Genomic DNA, 14,046 nt, shown 5'->3' on the forward strand with positions numbered 1-14,046 from the left:
TAGCCAGTATGGTACAATATAAGGTCTTCTTAATTAAATTTCTTTTCATTAGAGCATTTGCTTTTAGCAATACTTTTTGTCCTGGTTTAGAATCTGGGCAAAACTGGAAGGTTAAACTTTTGCATTTTCAAAGTTTTGTTTCCACAGTTATCTTTCATGCATATCTGCCTTAGTCTTCCAAGCTTGTTTATACTGTTTACATTTTCCCAGCAAAGTCGTTCTTCTGCCCTAGTTCTGTGCAAACACTTTCAATCATTGCTACAGTGTATGCTGCCGAAAAGAACAGAAGTGATTTATTTGGAGTGGCTTTTCCTCGGAAAGATGCATTTGAAATGCACTTGACTGAATGTAATGCATTAAAATAAGACTTTCCATGAGAGAAACAATGTACTCCAAGAAAATACAACAGATTCTCAACTGGTGTAAATTTGCATGTGTCTCTGAAGCTGTTGCCTTTTAATATAGAGTAGATGTCACCCAAGACTTTTCTGACAGTTTTTGGCCACTATCTGAGCTGTAGCTGACTGTTAAGATACTAACTGAATTTTATAAAAATAAAACAATGCTGTATTTCTGAACTTATGCCTGGATCATACAGGCCTCATTTAAAAAGTACTTGAAACACAATTAACCAGAGTTTTGTTTAATGAAGTCCGTACCAGTCTGACTTCCCCTATAATAACAAGTTCAAGCAGTGAAACACAGTGATTAGTGCTTTTTAAAAAATTATTATGATCAAAGCATCTACTTTATATACTGTGGTATGCCATCAGCTTTATTTAGGCTGAATATCTTTTTAGTTCCTAAAAATGCTATCATCTTTTCCATATATTATTTGATAATTCTGAGTTTAAAAACTGCACAACTTGATGCTTGTGTGGGCATAAAGTGTCATTCTTTGTATTACCATTTAGATTTCCCCCTTGGTTTTTTCTCCCCTGTTACAGTGGTAAGATCTTGGAAATTGATTTTAATAATTTTTTTGGTTACTTTACTACTGGCAATGCTGGTAGAGTTCCATTAAAGTGAAGCAAAAGATGTACTGAAAACATATTTGTTGTAACAAAACTCTTGTTTTAGGCCTTAAAAATATTTTTCATATTAATGATATCAGAAATTAATATAGTCTGTCTCCCAAAGTTGTGCTCTGTAATCCTTCCTAGGTAGAAATTTAAAAAACGTATTTCAGAAATGAGTAAGAGCTTTAGACATCACGCTGCTTTTCTCAATGGTTGCATCTATGTGTTAATTTACTGCCCTAAATGGAGCAAAAAATATGATACCATGCAACCTTTTATTAGTAAAATGGCACATTTTTGCAATTATTATCTTGAAATATTCTCTAGAATGGGGATATCTGCCCTTTTGTTTCTGTTAGTGAAATCCAGCAGGTGTCACTCTGGGGATTAAATAAGGAATATTTCACAGAGATAAATTTCTTTGGGAGATGAAATGTAGAATTTAGAAGTATTTATTCTAATATATTTTTCCAGAACAATTTTTTGACCATGCCTGCCTTTTTAATTTTTAAGTTTTTTTTAATTACGTGATTTAATGGGTGTATTCATCTTCCTGTGTATCCCTTTGAATATAAAAAATTACATAGTAGTTAGTGTCGGACTATACAATGAGGAGTTTTACTCACAGGTGTCGCTTTTGAAACTTAAAGAGGTGGGAATGGGTTGAATATTGCCTTTATGGTATTAAAGAATGCTTTTATCATCTCCTCTGGGAATCAAAATTATTCTTTTTGTCGGTGGAAATTCTAGTTGTGCAAGTAATATGTTTTTGGTTATGATGAATCCAAGGAGGTGCTCTGCAGTAGGCTGCTGCAAGTGAGCATATCTATTGAAATGGTCTACATACTGTTTTCTGTTTGAATTAGCTAAAATTGACATGATAGGTGGTTAATTATCCAAAGCTTCACAGTAAAAAAATTTGGAGAAGAGAAACTTTTTCACATTGCGCTGAGTTGCTAGCACAAAAAAGTCAATGCTGTGCTTTTTTGTGGAAAAAAAGAAAAAGTCTTGTTGCACAGAGTGTTTGTTTGGGGAACGGTATAACAATGTGTTTGTTGCACTGTGGTGGATTTTTACGAGTGTGTAACTTCATATTCTGTGGATTCCATTTTGTGTGGAATAGGAGCATGATTCTTAAAAAATCATGAGTTTCTAGAGGGGATACTTGTTTATTTCCCATGCTGTGTTAATGCCACCTTGTACTGAAACAAATACCTCAGCAGGCAGCTTTGGGAGATAATCCACAAATACAAGTCTCTTTTCACGTAGAAAGTAGTTGTTTCCTATAAATACGTGCATATATGCATGTAATTTTATATATACACAGACATTCATGCATATATATATTTACATATTTAATATATAAGATTATATATATAATATATATATAATATATAAGAATATATATCTTATATTAATATAAGATATTTAGATATCTTATACATTTTTTTTTTAAATAATCTCATTATAGAACTTGTAACCTCAGGCCACTTTAAACAATCCAATTTCCTTTCTCTCACTTCTTTCTCCTGTTTAAGCCCCCATCCTGTTCCGTTTTTTATTCTATTCAACTTCCTTTCCTGTGATGACTCTGGATGAGTCACTTTGCCAGGCATTAAGAATGTGGTTTGACAGTATTTCCAAAAACTTATCCTATACTGGCTCATGCAGATGAAATTAACCTCTGCCTTATCCTTCCTCTCAAAGAGAAATGTCTGTCTTCACACGTCTAGTTTCTTGGAAGGGAGAGGTGGGGGTGAGAACCCTTTCCATAAATGACTATGTATTGAAATTCATAACCATCTTCCTTGAAGAGGAACAACAGATGTGTGTGCCGTAACACAGTATCAAGATTGGTAACCTTTTTAAAATTGATTTAATATTTAGTTGGGGAAAAGTTAGTTTAAACAAGCTCAGGAAAGCCAGATTAAGGCCTTTTCCTGAGTGCTATTCAAATACTCTTTGCATGGCCACCAGTCTGCATTCTTAATCTTTTATTAAATGTGTTGTTTATTGCACCATAATACATTGAAGGCTACCAGGACTGTTAGGACTCGAAAAAAGCGCATGCTTAACACTAAGTGGGCACTTAAACACTGAACACTGAACTAAATTGTAGCCTTTCTTGTGGTTATGTGCATGCCAGTGTAGTGTGGGGTTTTTTTGGTTTTTGTTATTTTTTTCCTGTTTTAGGAGGAATGGGTGAAGAAAGATTTTTAACAAAATGTTTCAAATCTGTTAATTGTGTACACGCGTCAGGAAATAAAAGCCTCTCCACTGAAAACAAACAAGGAAAATTATAGTCCTAAATAACAACTTTGGAAAATGATATGCAAATGAAGGTAAGAACTCCCAGCAAGTTAAACTCTGCTATTGAAATGTTCTCCTTACCCCATGTTGCTGGGGAATCTCATACTCCATCAGTTTTCACCAAGGGAGATCTGAAAGGTTATATCCCTTTTATAATTTTCTGTGTGTTATGTCTTAAGTGTAATTAACATTAGCAGAAATTACACCAGTGAGCAAAGTAGAAAATGTGTTCATTTCTATTTGCTATTACAATGTAGGTTTTGTATAAAGTAAGTAATTGTTGTAGTCTGAAGATCAAGCAGTTCTGTCTGGAGTATAATCCTTGGGTATTCATTTATATTAATTTATATTTATGTTTAGTTTCCCATACTGGAAATGCTTAATTTCTGGCTAAAAGAGGTGATTTGAGCAGTTTTCAGATCTTGACTATGTCATTCTTAGATTGATTAAGGAAGTCACAGCACGGTCTTACAAGAGTGTTTATGTCCCCCCACCCTGCATGCTGGATGCTCTACCTCAGCATTTTCAGAGTTCCTAGGAAATTAGATAGAAACATATAATTCAGATGTTTTTAACCTTTTAGCATGAACCCATGAGGTAGCTGCTGGGCCTAAGCACTTTTTTTTTTTTTAAATTTATTTCCCAATTATTTCAGAAGAGGTTGTACAAGTAGATTTTCTTCTCTAGAGAAGATCCCTCTTCTAAAAACTATGCATGCAATCCAAGGGTAGAAATCAGCCAACGTAATTCAACTGGACACATTTTATTTAGAGCTGCAGAGATAAAATAGTCTGCTGACATGCTAAGCTTTTCCTAGAGTCACATTACAGCCCAGTGAAGGACATGGCAGTAATTCAGTGTTTGTTGGAAGGATGGCAAAATACTTATGCTGTCTCTGTGGGGGCACTGGGGCACCAGAGCATGTAAATGTGTACTGTCATCTGTAATATTCAGTGTATACAGTTAGGGTGAAGTCGGCACCAAAAGAGCCCAGATTCAAAGCAGATTGTAGGGACCAATCACAATAAGTTTTCTAAGTCAGGTTAGGTAAGGGGAGGAAAAAGACTGGTGAAATACATTTTGTTCAATGAAGACAGACTGGCATGATAGTTATCTGTGATAACTCGGCTTCCTCGGGGAATGCACATTTCTCAAACCAAAGTGTTTGAAAATAGCATTATACCATGCAGGAATGCGGGACTTCTTAAGTTGGAGGTTTGTTTTATTTTTTGCTGTTTCTTTAGCCCTTGTGTTTCCTAGATTTCCAAGCTTTTATATTTTTAAACATTTACAGATTTTAAACAGAACAATTGTCCAAATCCTCTTTCTTTGAGCATGAAATAACAGTAAAAAGATGAAGTCTGGTAGCAAGGAAGCAAGAAAGATTAAATGATGGAAGGAATGACAAATGCACAGAGAATAAAAAATCTGAACCTCAAAATGTAGTTCCCATAGGAAAGTAAACTGCGAACAAATCAGTAAATGGGATGATGTTGCCTTTAGCATGACCTTCTAATTGCAGAGACAAAGCTGTGTCAGGTATCCTGTGGTCAGTCAAAAGCCATTCTTTTACACACAGAGCCACTTGGATAAACTGAAAGATTCCTTTAGATGGTGAGAAATCTGTGTTTGGAGTTATGTGTATGATATGAATTCACAGTACAGATGTGATATTAACTCTCTATTCAGTATTTTACTTTAGCAACAAGAGCAGATGCGGGGTTTCAGTACATGATCTAGTTAGATGCCAGTAACCGTGGTGCTGAGTTAGCTCATAATTTCTCATACAGAGTGAAGGTGAAACATCCAGTTGTCATGCATGGAAGATGGTTATTACCACATCTCTTCTTCATCTATGTCAGGGAAGGCTTCTTCCCATTTCTGCTACCATGCTAACTTTAAATATATGAATAATAAGACTCCATGGTCTCTCAAATTTTAAACCTATGATTTTCCTTTTTCATTCCCATTCTTCCTGTCATTTGTTGCCCTTCATAGGTAAAATGCTTCTCCTATCTTCTCATTGTTTAAAAATCCTTCAGACATTTGTAGGTAAATATTTTTGTCTTATTCAAGTTATGTGAAGGTTGTTTTGTAAGGCTCCACATCCAGTTAACAGTCCATTCAAAACTCCTCCCAGTGTACCAGGGTCTTTTTCTCACCTCTGTGATGTGGCATGATTTGCGCACGTGCGATCCCACATTACATGGGTTCCTTTGCTGCCAAGTATCCGCTATTAAAAAAAATTGCTGAATGAGAGTAATACAGAGGAACAATGGGCTATTACAGGATGTTCAAGACAGGGTCATTACAGTATATTTTCTTGTGCAATCTTGTTATGAACAAGCTTAATATTTACCAGCTTGTTTCATTTTTCAGCACCCTGTTATTGGTGTTGTAAGGCTACAAACTACCCTTTTTCCAAGAAAGTTCAATTTAATGAAATACGAATTTTATTGAATAGCTCTGTGGAAAGCTGCTTTTCAATATTTATAATAAATCTATATATTTTGTAAGTATTCAATACCTATTTGTCATCACTGGTAATGAGAAAAAAAGCCAGGAAATATTTCACTATCAGAGTGCATTTCCACATTTGTACATAGGTCTGGTGTACTTAACAAAACAAAATCACAGGATTTTATGATAGGCTGTTGAATTTGAAAGTCTAGACAGATAATTTAAAAGAAAAATACTTTGCTTTTGATGTTTGTAAAGCAAACAACTTGAGTGCTACTTTTTGTCAGACAGGGTATTTTTTCCATAATTTCCAGCATTTGTAATCCAGAAAGTCAGTTTGAATTAAAAGAGGAAGATAAGAAATTGTACCTAGCGGGCCTTTGAAACAACTGTGGAGTGTTTCTGTTATGTGTGATTAAATTAACAATTTTCTAGCTGAAGAACACCCACTAATGGGCACAATTGCAAACATTTAAGAAGGTTTCCAGCTAATGTGAAATAAGGAGTTCAAGCAAAAGGATTCAGTCAAATTTGAGAAGACGCAAATTTGGGATTGGGATCGAGGGATTAGTAGAATAGACTAGAAACCAATCCACAGGGATTTGGGATGCTGATGAAAACTGCATATGTTTTCAGCATTGTATGAAAATGTCTCAATCTTTAATCAAGACTCATCTTTTTTCTGTTGGAATAAACACAGCCTAATTTGGAATACAGGCTATATTTATGTAATAGGGTCTAACAAATGGAAAACTAAAGGGTACTGTAGGTCAGTATGAGGTTAGCAGAACTGTGAGGGGGAAGTCTGGCAGCTGTATATCCTACAGCATGTCTCAGTGCTGCCTTCTTTTGCATGCAAGGACAAAGGGGGGTGAGGGAATCTGCCACTACAGGGGTAGACACGTGAGTCTGTTTTTTGCAGTGAGAAACATATTAACTGACATGAAATGTCAGTGGATGGGATTTGAATTCATGCTACTCATGAAAAGCTTTTTGAGACTGTGCAGCTTTTGTCCAGTTTGACAAATGGCTTATTGGAAGTGTTAGAGACCAACTGTTTTTTTTTCAGGTCTCTGACTTCATTCGGCTTTTGAGTCTTCAATTCTAAAAAATCCTTGAAGTCACAGGTAGTATGCTTGCATAGTTCCACTTAGTGAAACGTTATGGATGATACATAGAGCACAAGACAAGGCCAAAGATGTGCAAATCCAGTAACAATTTAAAAGGAGTTATAAAGGGGGTGTGTGTAAAGCTAGTGACTGGCAAGAAAATATTGAAGAGAAAGTGTGTGTTGGAGAAAATGTCTTTTGTCCACTGGGTCCACACCATTATTCCTTTTGAAAGCTGAGACGTAAAGGGTTCTCAGAAAATATTTACCTTGCCTAATATTATTTACAAATTTAACAAAAAATATTAATATATTGCTTGGTATAGGAAGGGGAGTGTGCACTGCCTAATGTAAAAATAAGGCAACTAATTCATGCCAATCAACAACATTTCTGTCATTAACTGCAGCACAATAGTTAATATGTTCCTCCTAAACTACCACGTGATATCATGTGCATGTATGTAAGCAGTTTTCTGAACTGAAAAAGCTCCAACAAATACATGTGGATTTCCAGAATCCATTTGTAACTTTTTAAAGCAAACACTTAAATGCTTAGAGCATTGAAGATGTCAAAAGAATTACATGTGATGATTTTTAAAATCAGCTGCGTTTTCTTAGAGGGTGACCATTTGAAAGAGCACTAGTTTTCCTGGGTGTACATCATGTCATGAAACAGACCACAAATGTGGCTGGAAATTATTTCTGTCGGGTTTCCAATGGGGTAACCTGCAACTGATGGCTGAAAATCTTTCTTTTGAGTCTCTAGTAAAAAATAAATTAGTTCCAGTCCCATAGAGGGGGATGAACTCAGCTTGTCACAGACAGACAGTTGTTTCCTGACATTGGGCACTTGGCTAACAACTTCCAGTGTTTGAAGATGTCACGGGTTATATGGATTTAGTGTTTGTGGCCCTTTGGGCTTAACAGGAAGGTCACCAAGTTATCAAGCAACTGCTGTCTGTTTGAAGAGATTCAGCTGACTTTCCTGCCTCACTGTTGGAGAACCTCAGCTTTCAAAGAGAAAACAGTGCTGCTCCTGTGACTTTGCCAGTATCTAGACCTTGTTTTCTAGCTAAAAACAGAAGGAAAAAAATTGAAGTGTAATTCTTTTATTCTCATTTCCTTTATGTTCTGCCTGATCCTATTGACTCTTCATCTAGCATAATCTCTGTGGGGCAATGAAATATATCTTCATTTCTTTTTCTGTGCTCTGAGAATCTGGGACCTTTCCAAAGCTGTCTGTATCCCCAAATCTTTAGAAGAAGGATTCCTACTTCTCTGCAATCCTCTGGAATAACTTACTGTGTTCTCCACATATAACCTGAGAGTGTATGTTGTAATAAAAGAAAGCACAGAATAATCCTTGCTCAGCAAACCTATATGGATAATACAAAGGGCGGATGAGCCAGAAACCTTCTTCCTGCAGTAGACCTTTTGACTGACTTTATCCTGATTGCATGAGAGTGTGATTATCAGACCTGTTTCTAGGTTGCATCTCTTTCAAAGAAGTGCAAGACATACATGTGGAAATTGCAGTTATCTGATCATTTGCAGGAATGTAACTACTTCTGTTTTTGTAGCCAGTGTTAAGGGTAACTAACACAAAATTAGAGTTGGTGGTTTGTTTTTCTTTCTTCCAAAATGTAACAAGCATGTTATTGTTCCTGACAGAAGAACCCTTCTCCCAGTCTTTCAATGAATTAACAATTTCCCTTGTTTTGTGTAAGGAAGGTAATCTTTGTAACATCCTGTTTTATTTACCAGCTATATCTGTAAGCACGAAAATCCTGTGGGTGAAGTTACAACACAGTGCTCCAGAAAGACAGAAATCCTTGATCTTTATTAGAAAACCCTGTTATTATTATTAGAAAAAGCTGTGACTCCTGTCAGGCATTTGTTTTAAATAGCACCACTTAATACTTTTTTCAAACTAGAAAAGGTTGAAGTGAGTCAAATGAAATCAGAGTCCTCTTGCATGTTCCCCAAAATTCAGGCTGTACCATTATTGCACATTGGTGAGGAGGGGTGAAAGAGTTTTATTACTGATCATTCTCTCTTTAAAGTTCACATGCCTCTGCAGTTCCTACTCTTTTGCTGGAGTTGGAATGAATGTACCAAAATAGTATGGAAAAAGGCTGCTCTTGCATTATTTCTTGTAGGCTTATAACCTGGGAGTATCTAAAATATCATCAGAAAGCCTGTTCACATGAGATTCCCTTTCAAATTTCCAGACCAACAAATCTAGAACATTAGCCAGAAAAGTGTGGATACTTACACAAATACAGAACTACATCAGAACTTAAGGTTTTGGTATGGTGGGTTTTGGTTTTTTTGGAGGGACATTATTTGTTTGTTTTGGGGTTGAGCTTTTTTTAGGTTGCAGTTCTTCGCTTGTCATTTTTTATATAAAGATATTTGCACAATTTTATCTCCTTTCTATTCTTTCACTCTTCTGAGCTGTGTAAGAAATGGCTTTATCTCCTTCCCTTGTTAATGATTTTTTATTCAGATAGATCATTCACCGTTCTCTTAGAGCTGTGTCATTTTTTTATGAACAACAGTCTGTTAAAGTGGAGAGTGATGAGAATTTTGGAGAATGAACTATAGAACCTGTTTATACTAATTTTGTAATTACGACTAGCACTACTGAAAATTACCTGAATTTAGTGTGTGGATATTATTTAAGAAAATGGTTTTTTCTGTGTTTAGTTTCAGGTAGATGTAATAATGAGTTTACATGCTATTTCTATATCAAATTCTCCTTACTAACAAATCTTTGCTAGATATAAATGTTTCATAGTTTTAGACACAGTTGACTACTTTGTTCAAATATTACTCTAGAAGTAAAATAAATGCAAAAATAACTCTGGCAAAGCTTTGTATTAAAACAGTGGCTACCATGAGAAAACAGCTTGTTTGCTAGACAGTATAGGTGATGAAGTTGTCAGTGCTATTGCTGTGTTAGTGTTCATCAGTAATTAATTCCATGGGTTGAAGAAGAGCGCTCAGAGACCATGTTATCATTCTAGCAGAATCCTGCCAAGCAGCTGGTGCTGTTTCTTGGTTTTGTTTTTTTTCTCAGGGAAGTAGGATTGAGCTCACTGGGATTGTTTCTCATCTTTCACTGATATAAATTGGTAAACATAACCAGTAAAAGAAAAACACATTTGACATACATTACCTGTATGGACAAATACCTATGACGCAGTGGTGACTCCTTCATGGTTCTTTGATTCTATAACAGGTAAACTAGTAAGATATGTGATTTAAACTTTATTTATGACATTAGCATCCATATTCTCCTAAAATACAGCCTGATGATCACATAAGCTTAAATTAATTTGCCTTTTAGAAATAAAACCTCTTTTATCTATGTGATGAATGGGAGGGAAAAAACATTGGTCAGCACAGCTTGTGACTACAGAATGTATTAATTAGGGTGCTCTTAGAATTTATCATTATGTAGTTACATGTATTTTCCTGGGCAAAATGTACTTCTCTAGCACCTATGCACTGTTGCAGCTGTTCTGAGGAAATATTTGCGTATAAGAATAATGTTCATAAGATTCCTCTATTAGGTGAGAGACTGATGACAATATATTCACTGTGAATAAGAAAGGGAAAATCCAGCTCTTGGCAAACTTAGTGTTTTTTCTGCACTGAGCAGACCTGCGCTAGCACCTTTGTGTCACCCTCAATTCAGCAAACAACGATGAGTACAAAACTGAACTTACTAGGTTAATTATTGTGCCTGTGTGCAATCAATAATATGGAGGAAGTTGCTTGTGCTTGGAAGAATGTTAAGTGTATAGAAAGCTACATGGCTTATCCAACTATGCTGCTACATATTTGATGAACTGAATTTCTTTGTCAATTCTTGATCCTTGGGCTTCGGCCCCAGTGCCCTCCCACCCCGCCCAGTATAAACTTGAACAGAATTTTCCTGTCCATTTAATTTGCAGATCGGCTGCAATAAAAAAAGGATAATGGAAACCACGTGCCTCCAAAATAAGTCAGGTCAGAGAGGACTTGCTACTGATAGTCAGTTCTCAGGTCTGAGGTGGTTTAAGCATGTGCTTATATTTGTTGATAAACTTGGTTTTGTTTTCCTTTGCTCTTAATTTGTGAATTGGCTCCTAGCTTTTGCACCTAAGTAGCCTAGCTTTTACAAATTTTAAGTGGCTATTGGACAAATTTTATAACACTAGGACCAGAAATTTGTTGGCTTAAGCAGTTTCAAGGCGCTGACGGTCTCTATAAACCATACCATATATTCATACCGTATTCTATACATATTTGTACTTTGCAACTGTAGCTGTAGCTTGAGAAATGTTGTAAAACTGGTAAATGTGCCAAGTCGCCATTAAACTAATGAAAACACACAAGTTTGTTTACACATACCGGGGCTGAGCTCTCTTTTTCCCACCATCACCTTCTCTCCAATCCTGATGGGTTTTTTTCTTCAGTTTTTAAAACTTTGTCTCCACAACAAATTGTTCATAAGACCAATTAATGTTGTGGAAACAGCTGTTTTTGATTTGTTAGCAGTGACATGTTTCAGGGATCAGAATATCACAGGGATATTTTTGCTGCACAACTCATGCTTTTCATTTATTTTAGAATACTTAATCCTGTTTCACAGGTATAATTGAACTGGAACCTTACACTCAAAATGGAGGATTTCCCATCTTGAAACAAATCTAGGTCAGTGCTTTAGCATCCTTCATTTGAATTCTGTCTGAACCCTGTGCATGGTGCTTCCTGAAATGAAAAAGTGTATGTGTTACCTTAAGAAACTGACTTTGTTTTTGCAATGCTTTGCATGAAGAAAAAATAAATTCTCCTTGGTGGTCTTGGAAACTACTTACTACTCTGAAACCCACATATCTTTATCTAACTACAAATTTAGCTAACAAAGATAGTATAATATTATCTAGGCTTTTAAAAAAGCCAGTGACTGAAAGCAGTTGAATGAAAGATCTTTAGTGTTTATGCGAGCTATATGCTGGGCTATATAAAGTAACACAGTATTTTTATAATTATCAGCCATTAATTGTGTTGACTTCCTCCTCCTCCTCGAATTAGTACAGAAAGGAAGGCATGCTTGTGTTTTGTTTAAAGCCTTGATCAAAAACAGCTCCCTACCTTTCTTTTTTACTTTTCTAAACTTTACCTGCTCATAAACGTTATCTGTCACAGTGACAAAATTAATGTTTGCCAGCTAGGCAGCACTCTTGTTAAAACTACAACTTCAGTTCTCCAAGAATGCTAATGCAATGTGTGTACAAAGACCATTAGAGCATCTAGCATTATTGAGGACAGGATCAGTACTTACCAGCTACTCTGATCTTACTCCTTCCTACATCAGCATGGGAAGAGAATCGAATTAATAATGTAAGCATGAAGCATTCTGTATTTTAATAATTTCTGATGCCCTCAAGATGTTAGTTACATTTCAGTGAATTTTCTCTCACGGTGGCCTAAAGGCCAATGGAGTGTGGAAGAGTAAAATAAATGTAATCACATTTCCTGTAGTGAAGAAACTTTTCAGGGAAGAGTCATGATCACCTAGGCTTCTCCTTGGCCAAGAGAGCTGACAAGCCACAGAAGGACTTAAGGGGAGTAACACTTAAGAAATGACATTGAGAAGTCAATTCCCAATGTCTAACCAAGCTGCGAGAAGTAGCACAGGGAGAGTGATAAATGTGTGAAGACTTGCATTTGCAGTTGTCTCAGCAAGTCTGTCTCTGCAGTTAAGTCAAAAAAACCCAATCCAAATTAATGTTGGATGTACCAAAAAATGACAGGAGTTATAAACAAATGTTCACTGTTTTCAGCAGCTCACAGCACTTTTACCAGTTGCATGGGAGATAAATTGTACTAAGGCTTGCATTTAGAAATTGTAGATTTTTATAATTTAAGCAGTTCTGCTTTCTTATTTCCCTGTTTTTTAGTACAAACAAGAAATAATATGCAAATAACACTAAGTTACTGAAGTGCTGCATCCCTTGGACATAAATTCAGCTAATGCCACAAAAATATGCTCTGAAGAACAAAATTCTGAAATCCATAGCTCAGATAATAGCTTTCTGCAATTATTCCTTAGTTAGCCCTGTGAGATATGGTAGATACGGTAGATACGGCTAGGATGAGGAATGCTAACAAACCTTAGGACGTAGCAGCAAGTACGTCATAACAACTTTTGCCAAGAAACTGATCCAATCCCACAGTGATCAGCTCCACCTATGTCACAGTCCTGTAGGAGAGAAAGGATGTTGCTTAGAGAAATGCACTTGAGCTATTTTCTGATAGAGTGGGGATACATGGGTTTTCAGTGAGAATTTAATGTAAACCAGGTGGGTTTTTAAATTCTGGTTTTCTTGTGGATTTTTTTTTTTTTTTGCCTTGAAGCCTAGATCAGGTTACCATAAAGAACACTGCATATTATAATGGTCAGATGTGAAATGCAAATAATATGAAAGTGAAGTATGGAATAGACTTTTCACAGCCTACCTTTTTGTTCCCAAGACAGACATCACATTTACACAGTGCAGTTTTCAAAGCTGACTACCTGAATATATCAAGAAATAAAAAGTAATTCAAAATCATAATTTGATTTTTATAGAGTAGGAATCTATAACATAAAGTACAGCATCTTTCATAAATAAAATACTTTTAATAGTTAAAATACAATTATATGAAGGCTCCATAAGCACACGGTGTGGTAATGAGTGATGTTCATAACACAATTCACACAGTTTTGGCTGTTCAAAGCTGCATTGTTAGGCTGCTGGCTGGGACTCAGGATATCCCTTACTGCTTTCAAAAAAAATCTCTTGGGCCTTTAATTTCCAGCTGAACAGGCACCAAAGGTCCATGGAAGAGACCTTGAATAAAACTTAGACCTAATACAACAATGCGGATGCATTTTTTTTTTTTTTTAATGCTTGATCTGATTGATCTTTTCAGCTCTTACTTTTGTGATAAAAATATTTTATTCGAGAGAATTTATAAATTATTGAGGGCACTATCTAGATTTACAGCCTGATCTTATTTGAGCAAAATATGGCATTTCTTAAGTATATATTTCTTTGTCAAATATTGTCTCTACAAACATACATTTATTTCGAGCTCTTTTGGGAAGTAGAT

General features: G+C 35.8%; 1 protein-coding gene across 6 annotated transcripts in view; it reads left to right on the forward strand.

Annotated features, from left to right (window-relative positions):
• Window positions 1–14,046, forward strand: part of CALCRL (calcitonin receptor like receptor) — a 68,284-nt gene that overhangs the window by 4,081 nt on the left and 50,157 nt on the right. The window contains exon 2 of one of the 6 annotated variants that reach the window (XM_040603703.1): window positions 11,540–11,601. The exons of 4 other annotated variants lie outside the window; for them this stretch is intronic. The gene's annotated coding sequence lies outside the window, so the exon portion shown is untranslated. Of the gene's footprint in view, window positions 1–3,278; window positions 3,362–11,539; window positions 11,602–14,046 lie in introns of those variants that run through there. One more of the 6 variants, XM_040603705.1, reaches the window with a different exon arrangement.

The sequence above is a fragment of the Falco naumanni genome, chromosome 8, assembly GCF_017639655.2.
Source record: "Falco naumanni isolate bFalNau1 chromosome 8, bFalNau1.pat, whole genome shotgun sequence".
NCBI classification, from domain to species: domain Eukaryota; kingdom Metazoa; phylum Chordata; class Aves; order Falconiformes; family Falconidae; genus Falco; species Falco naumanni.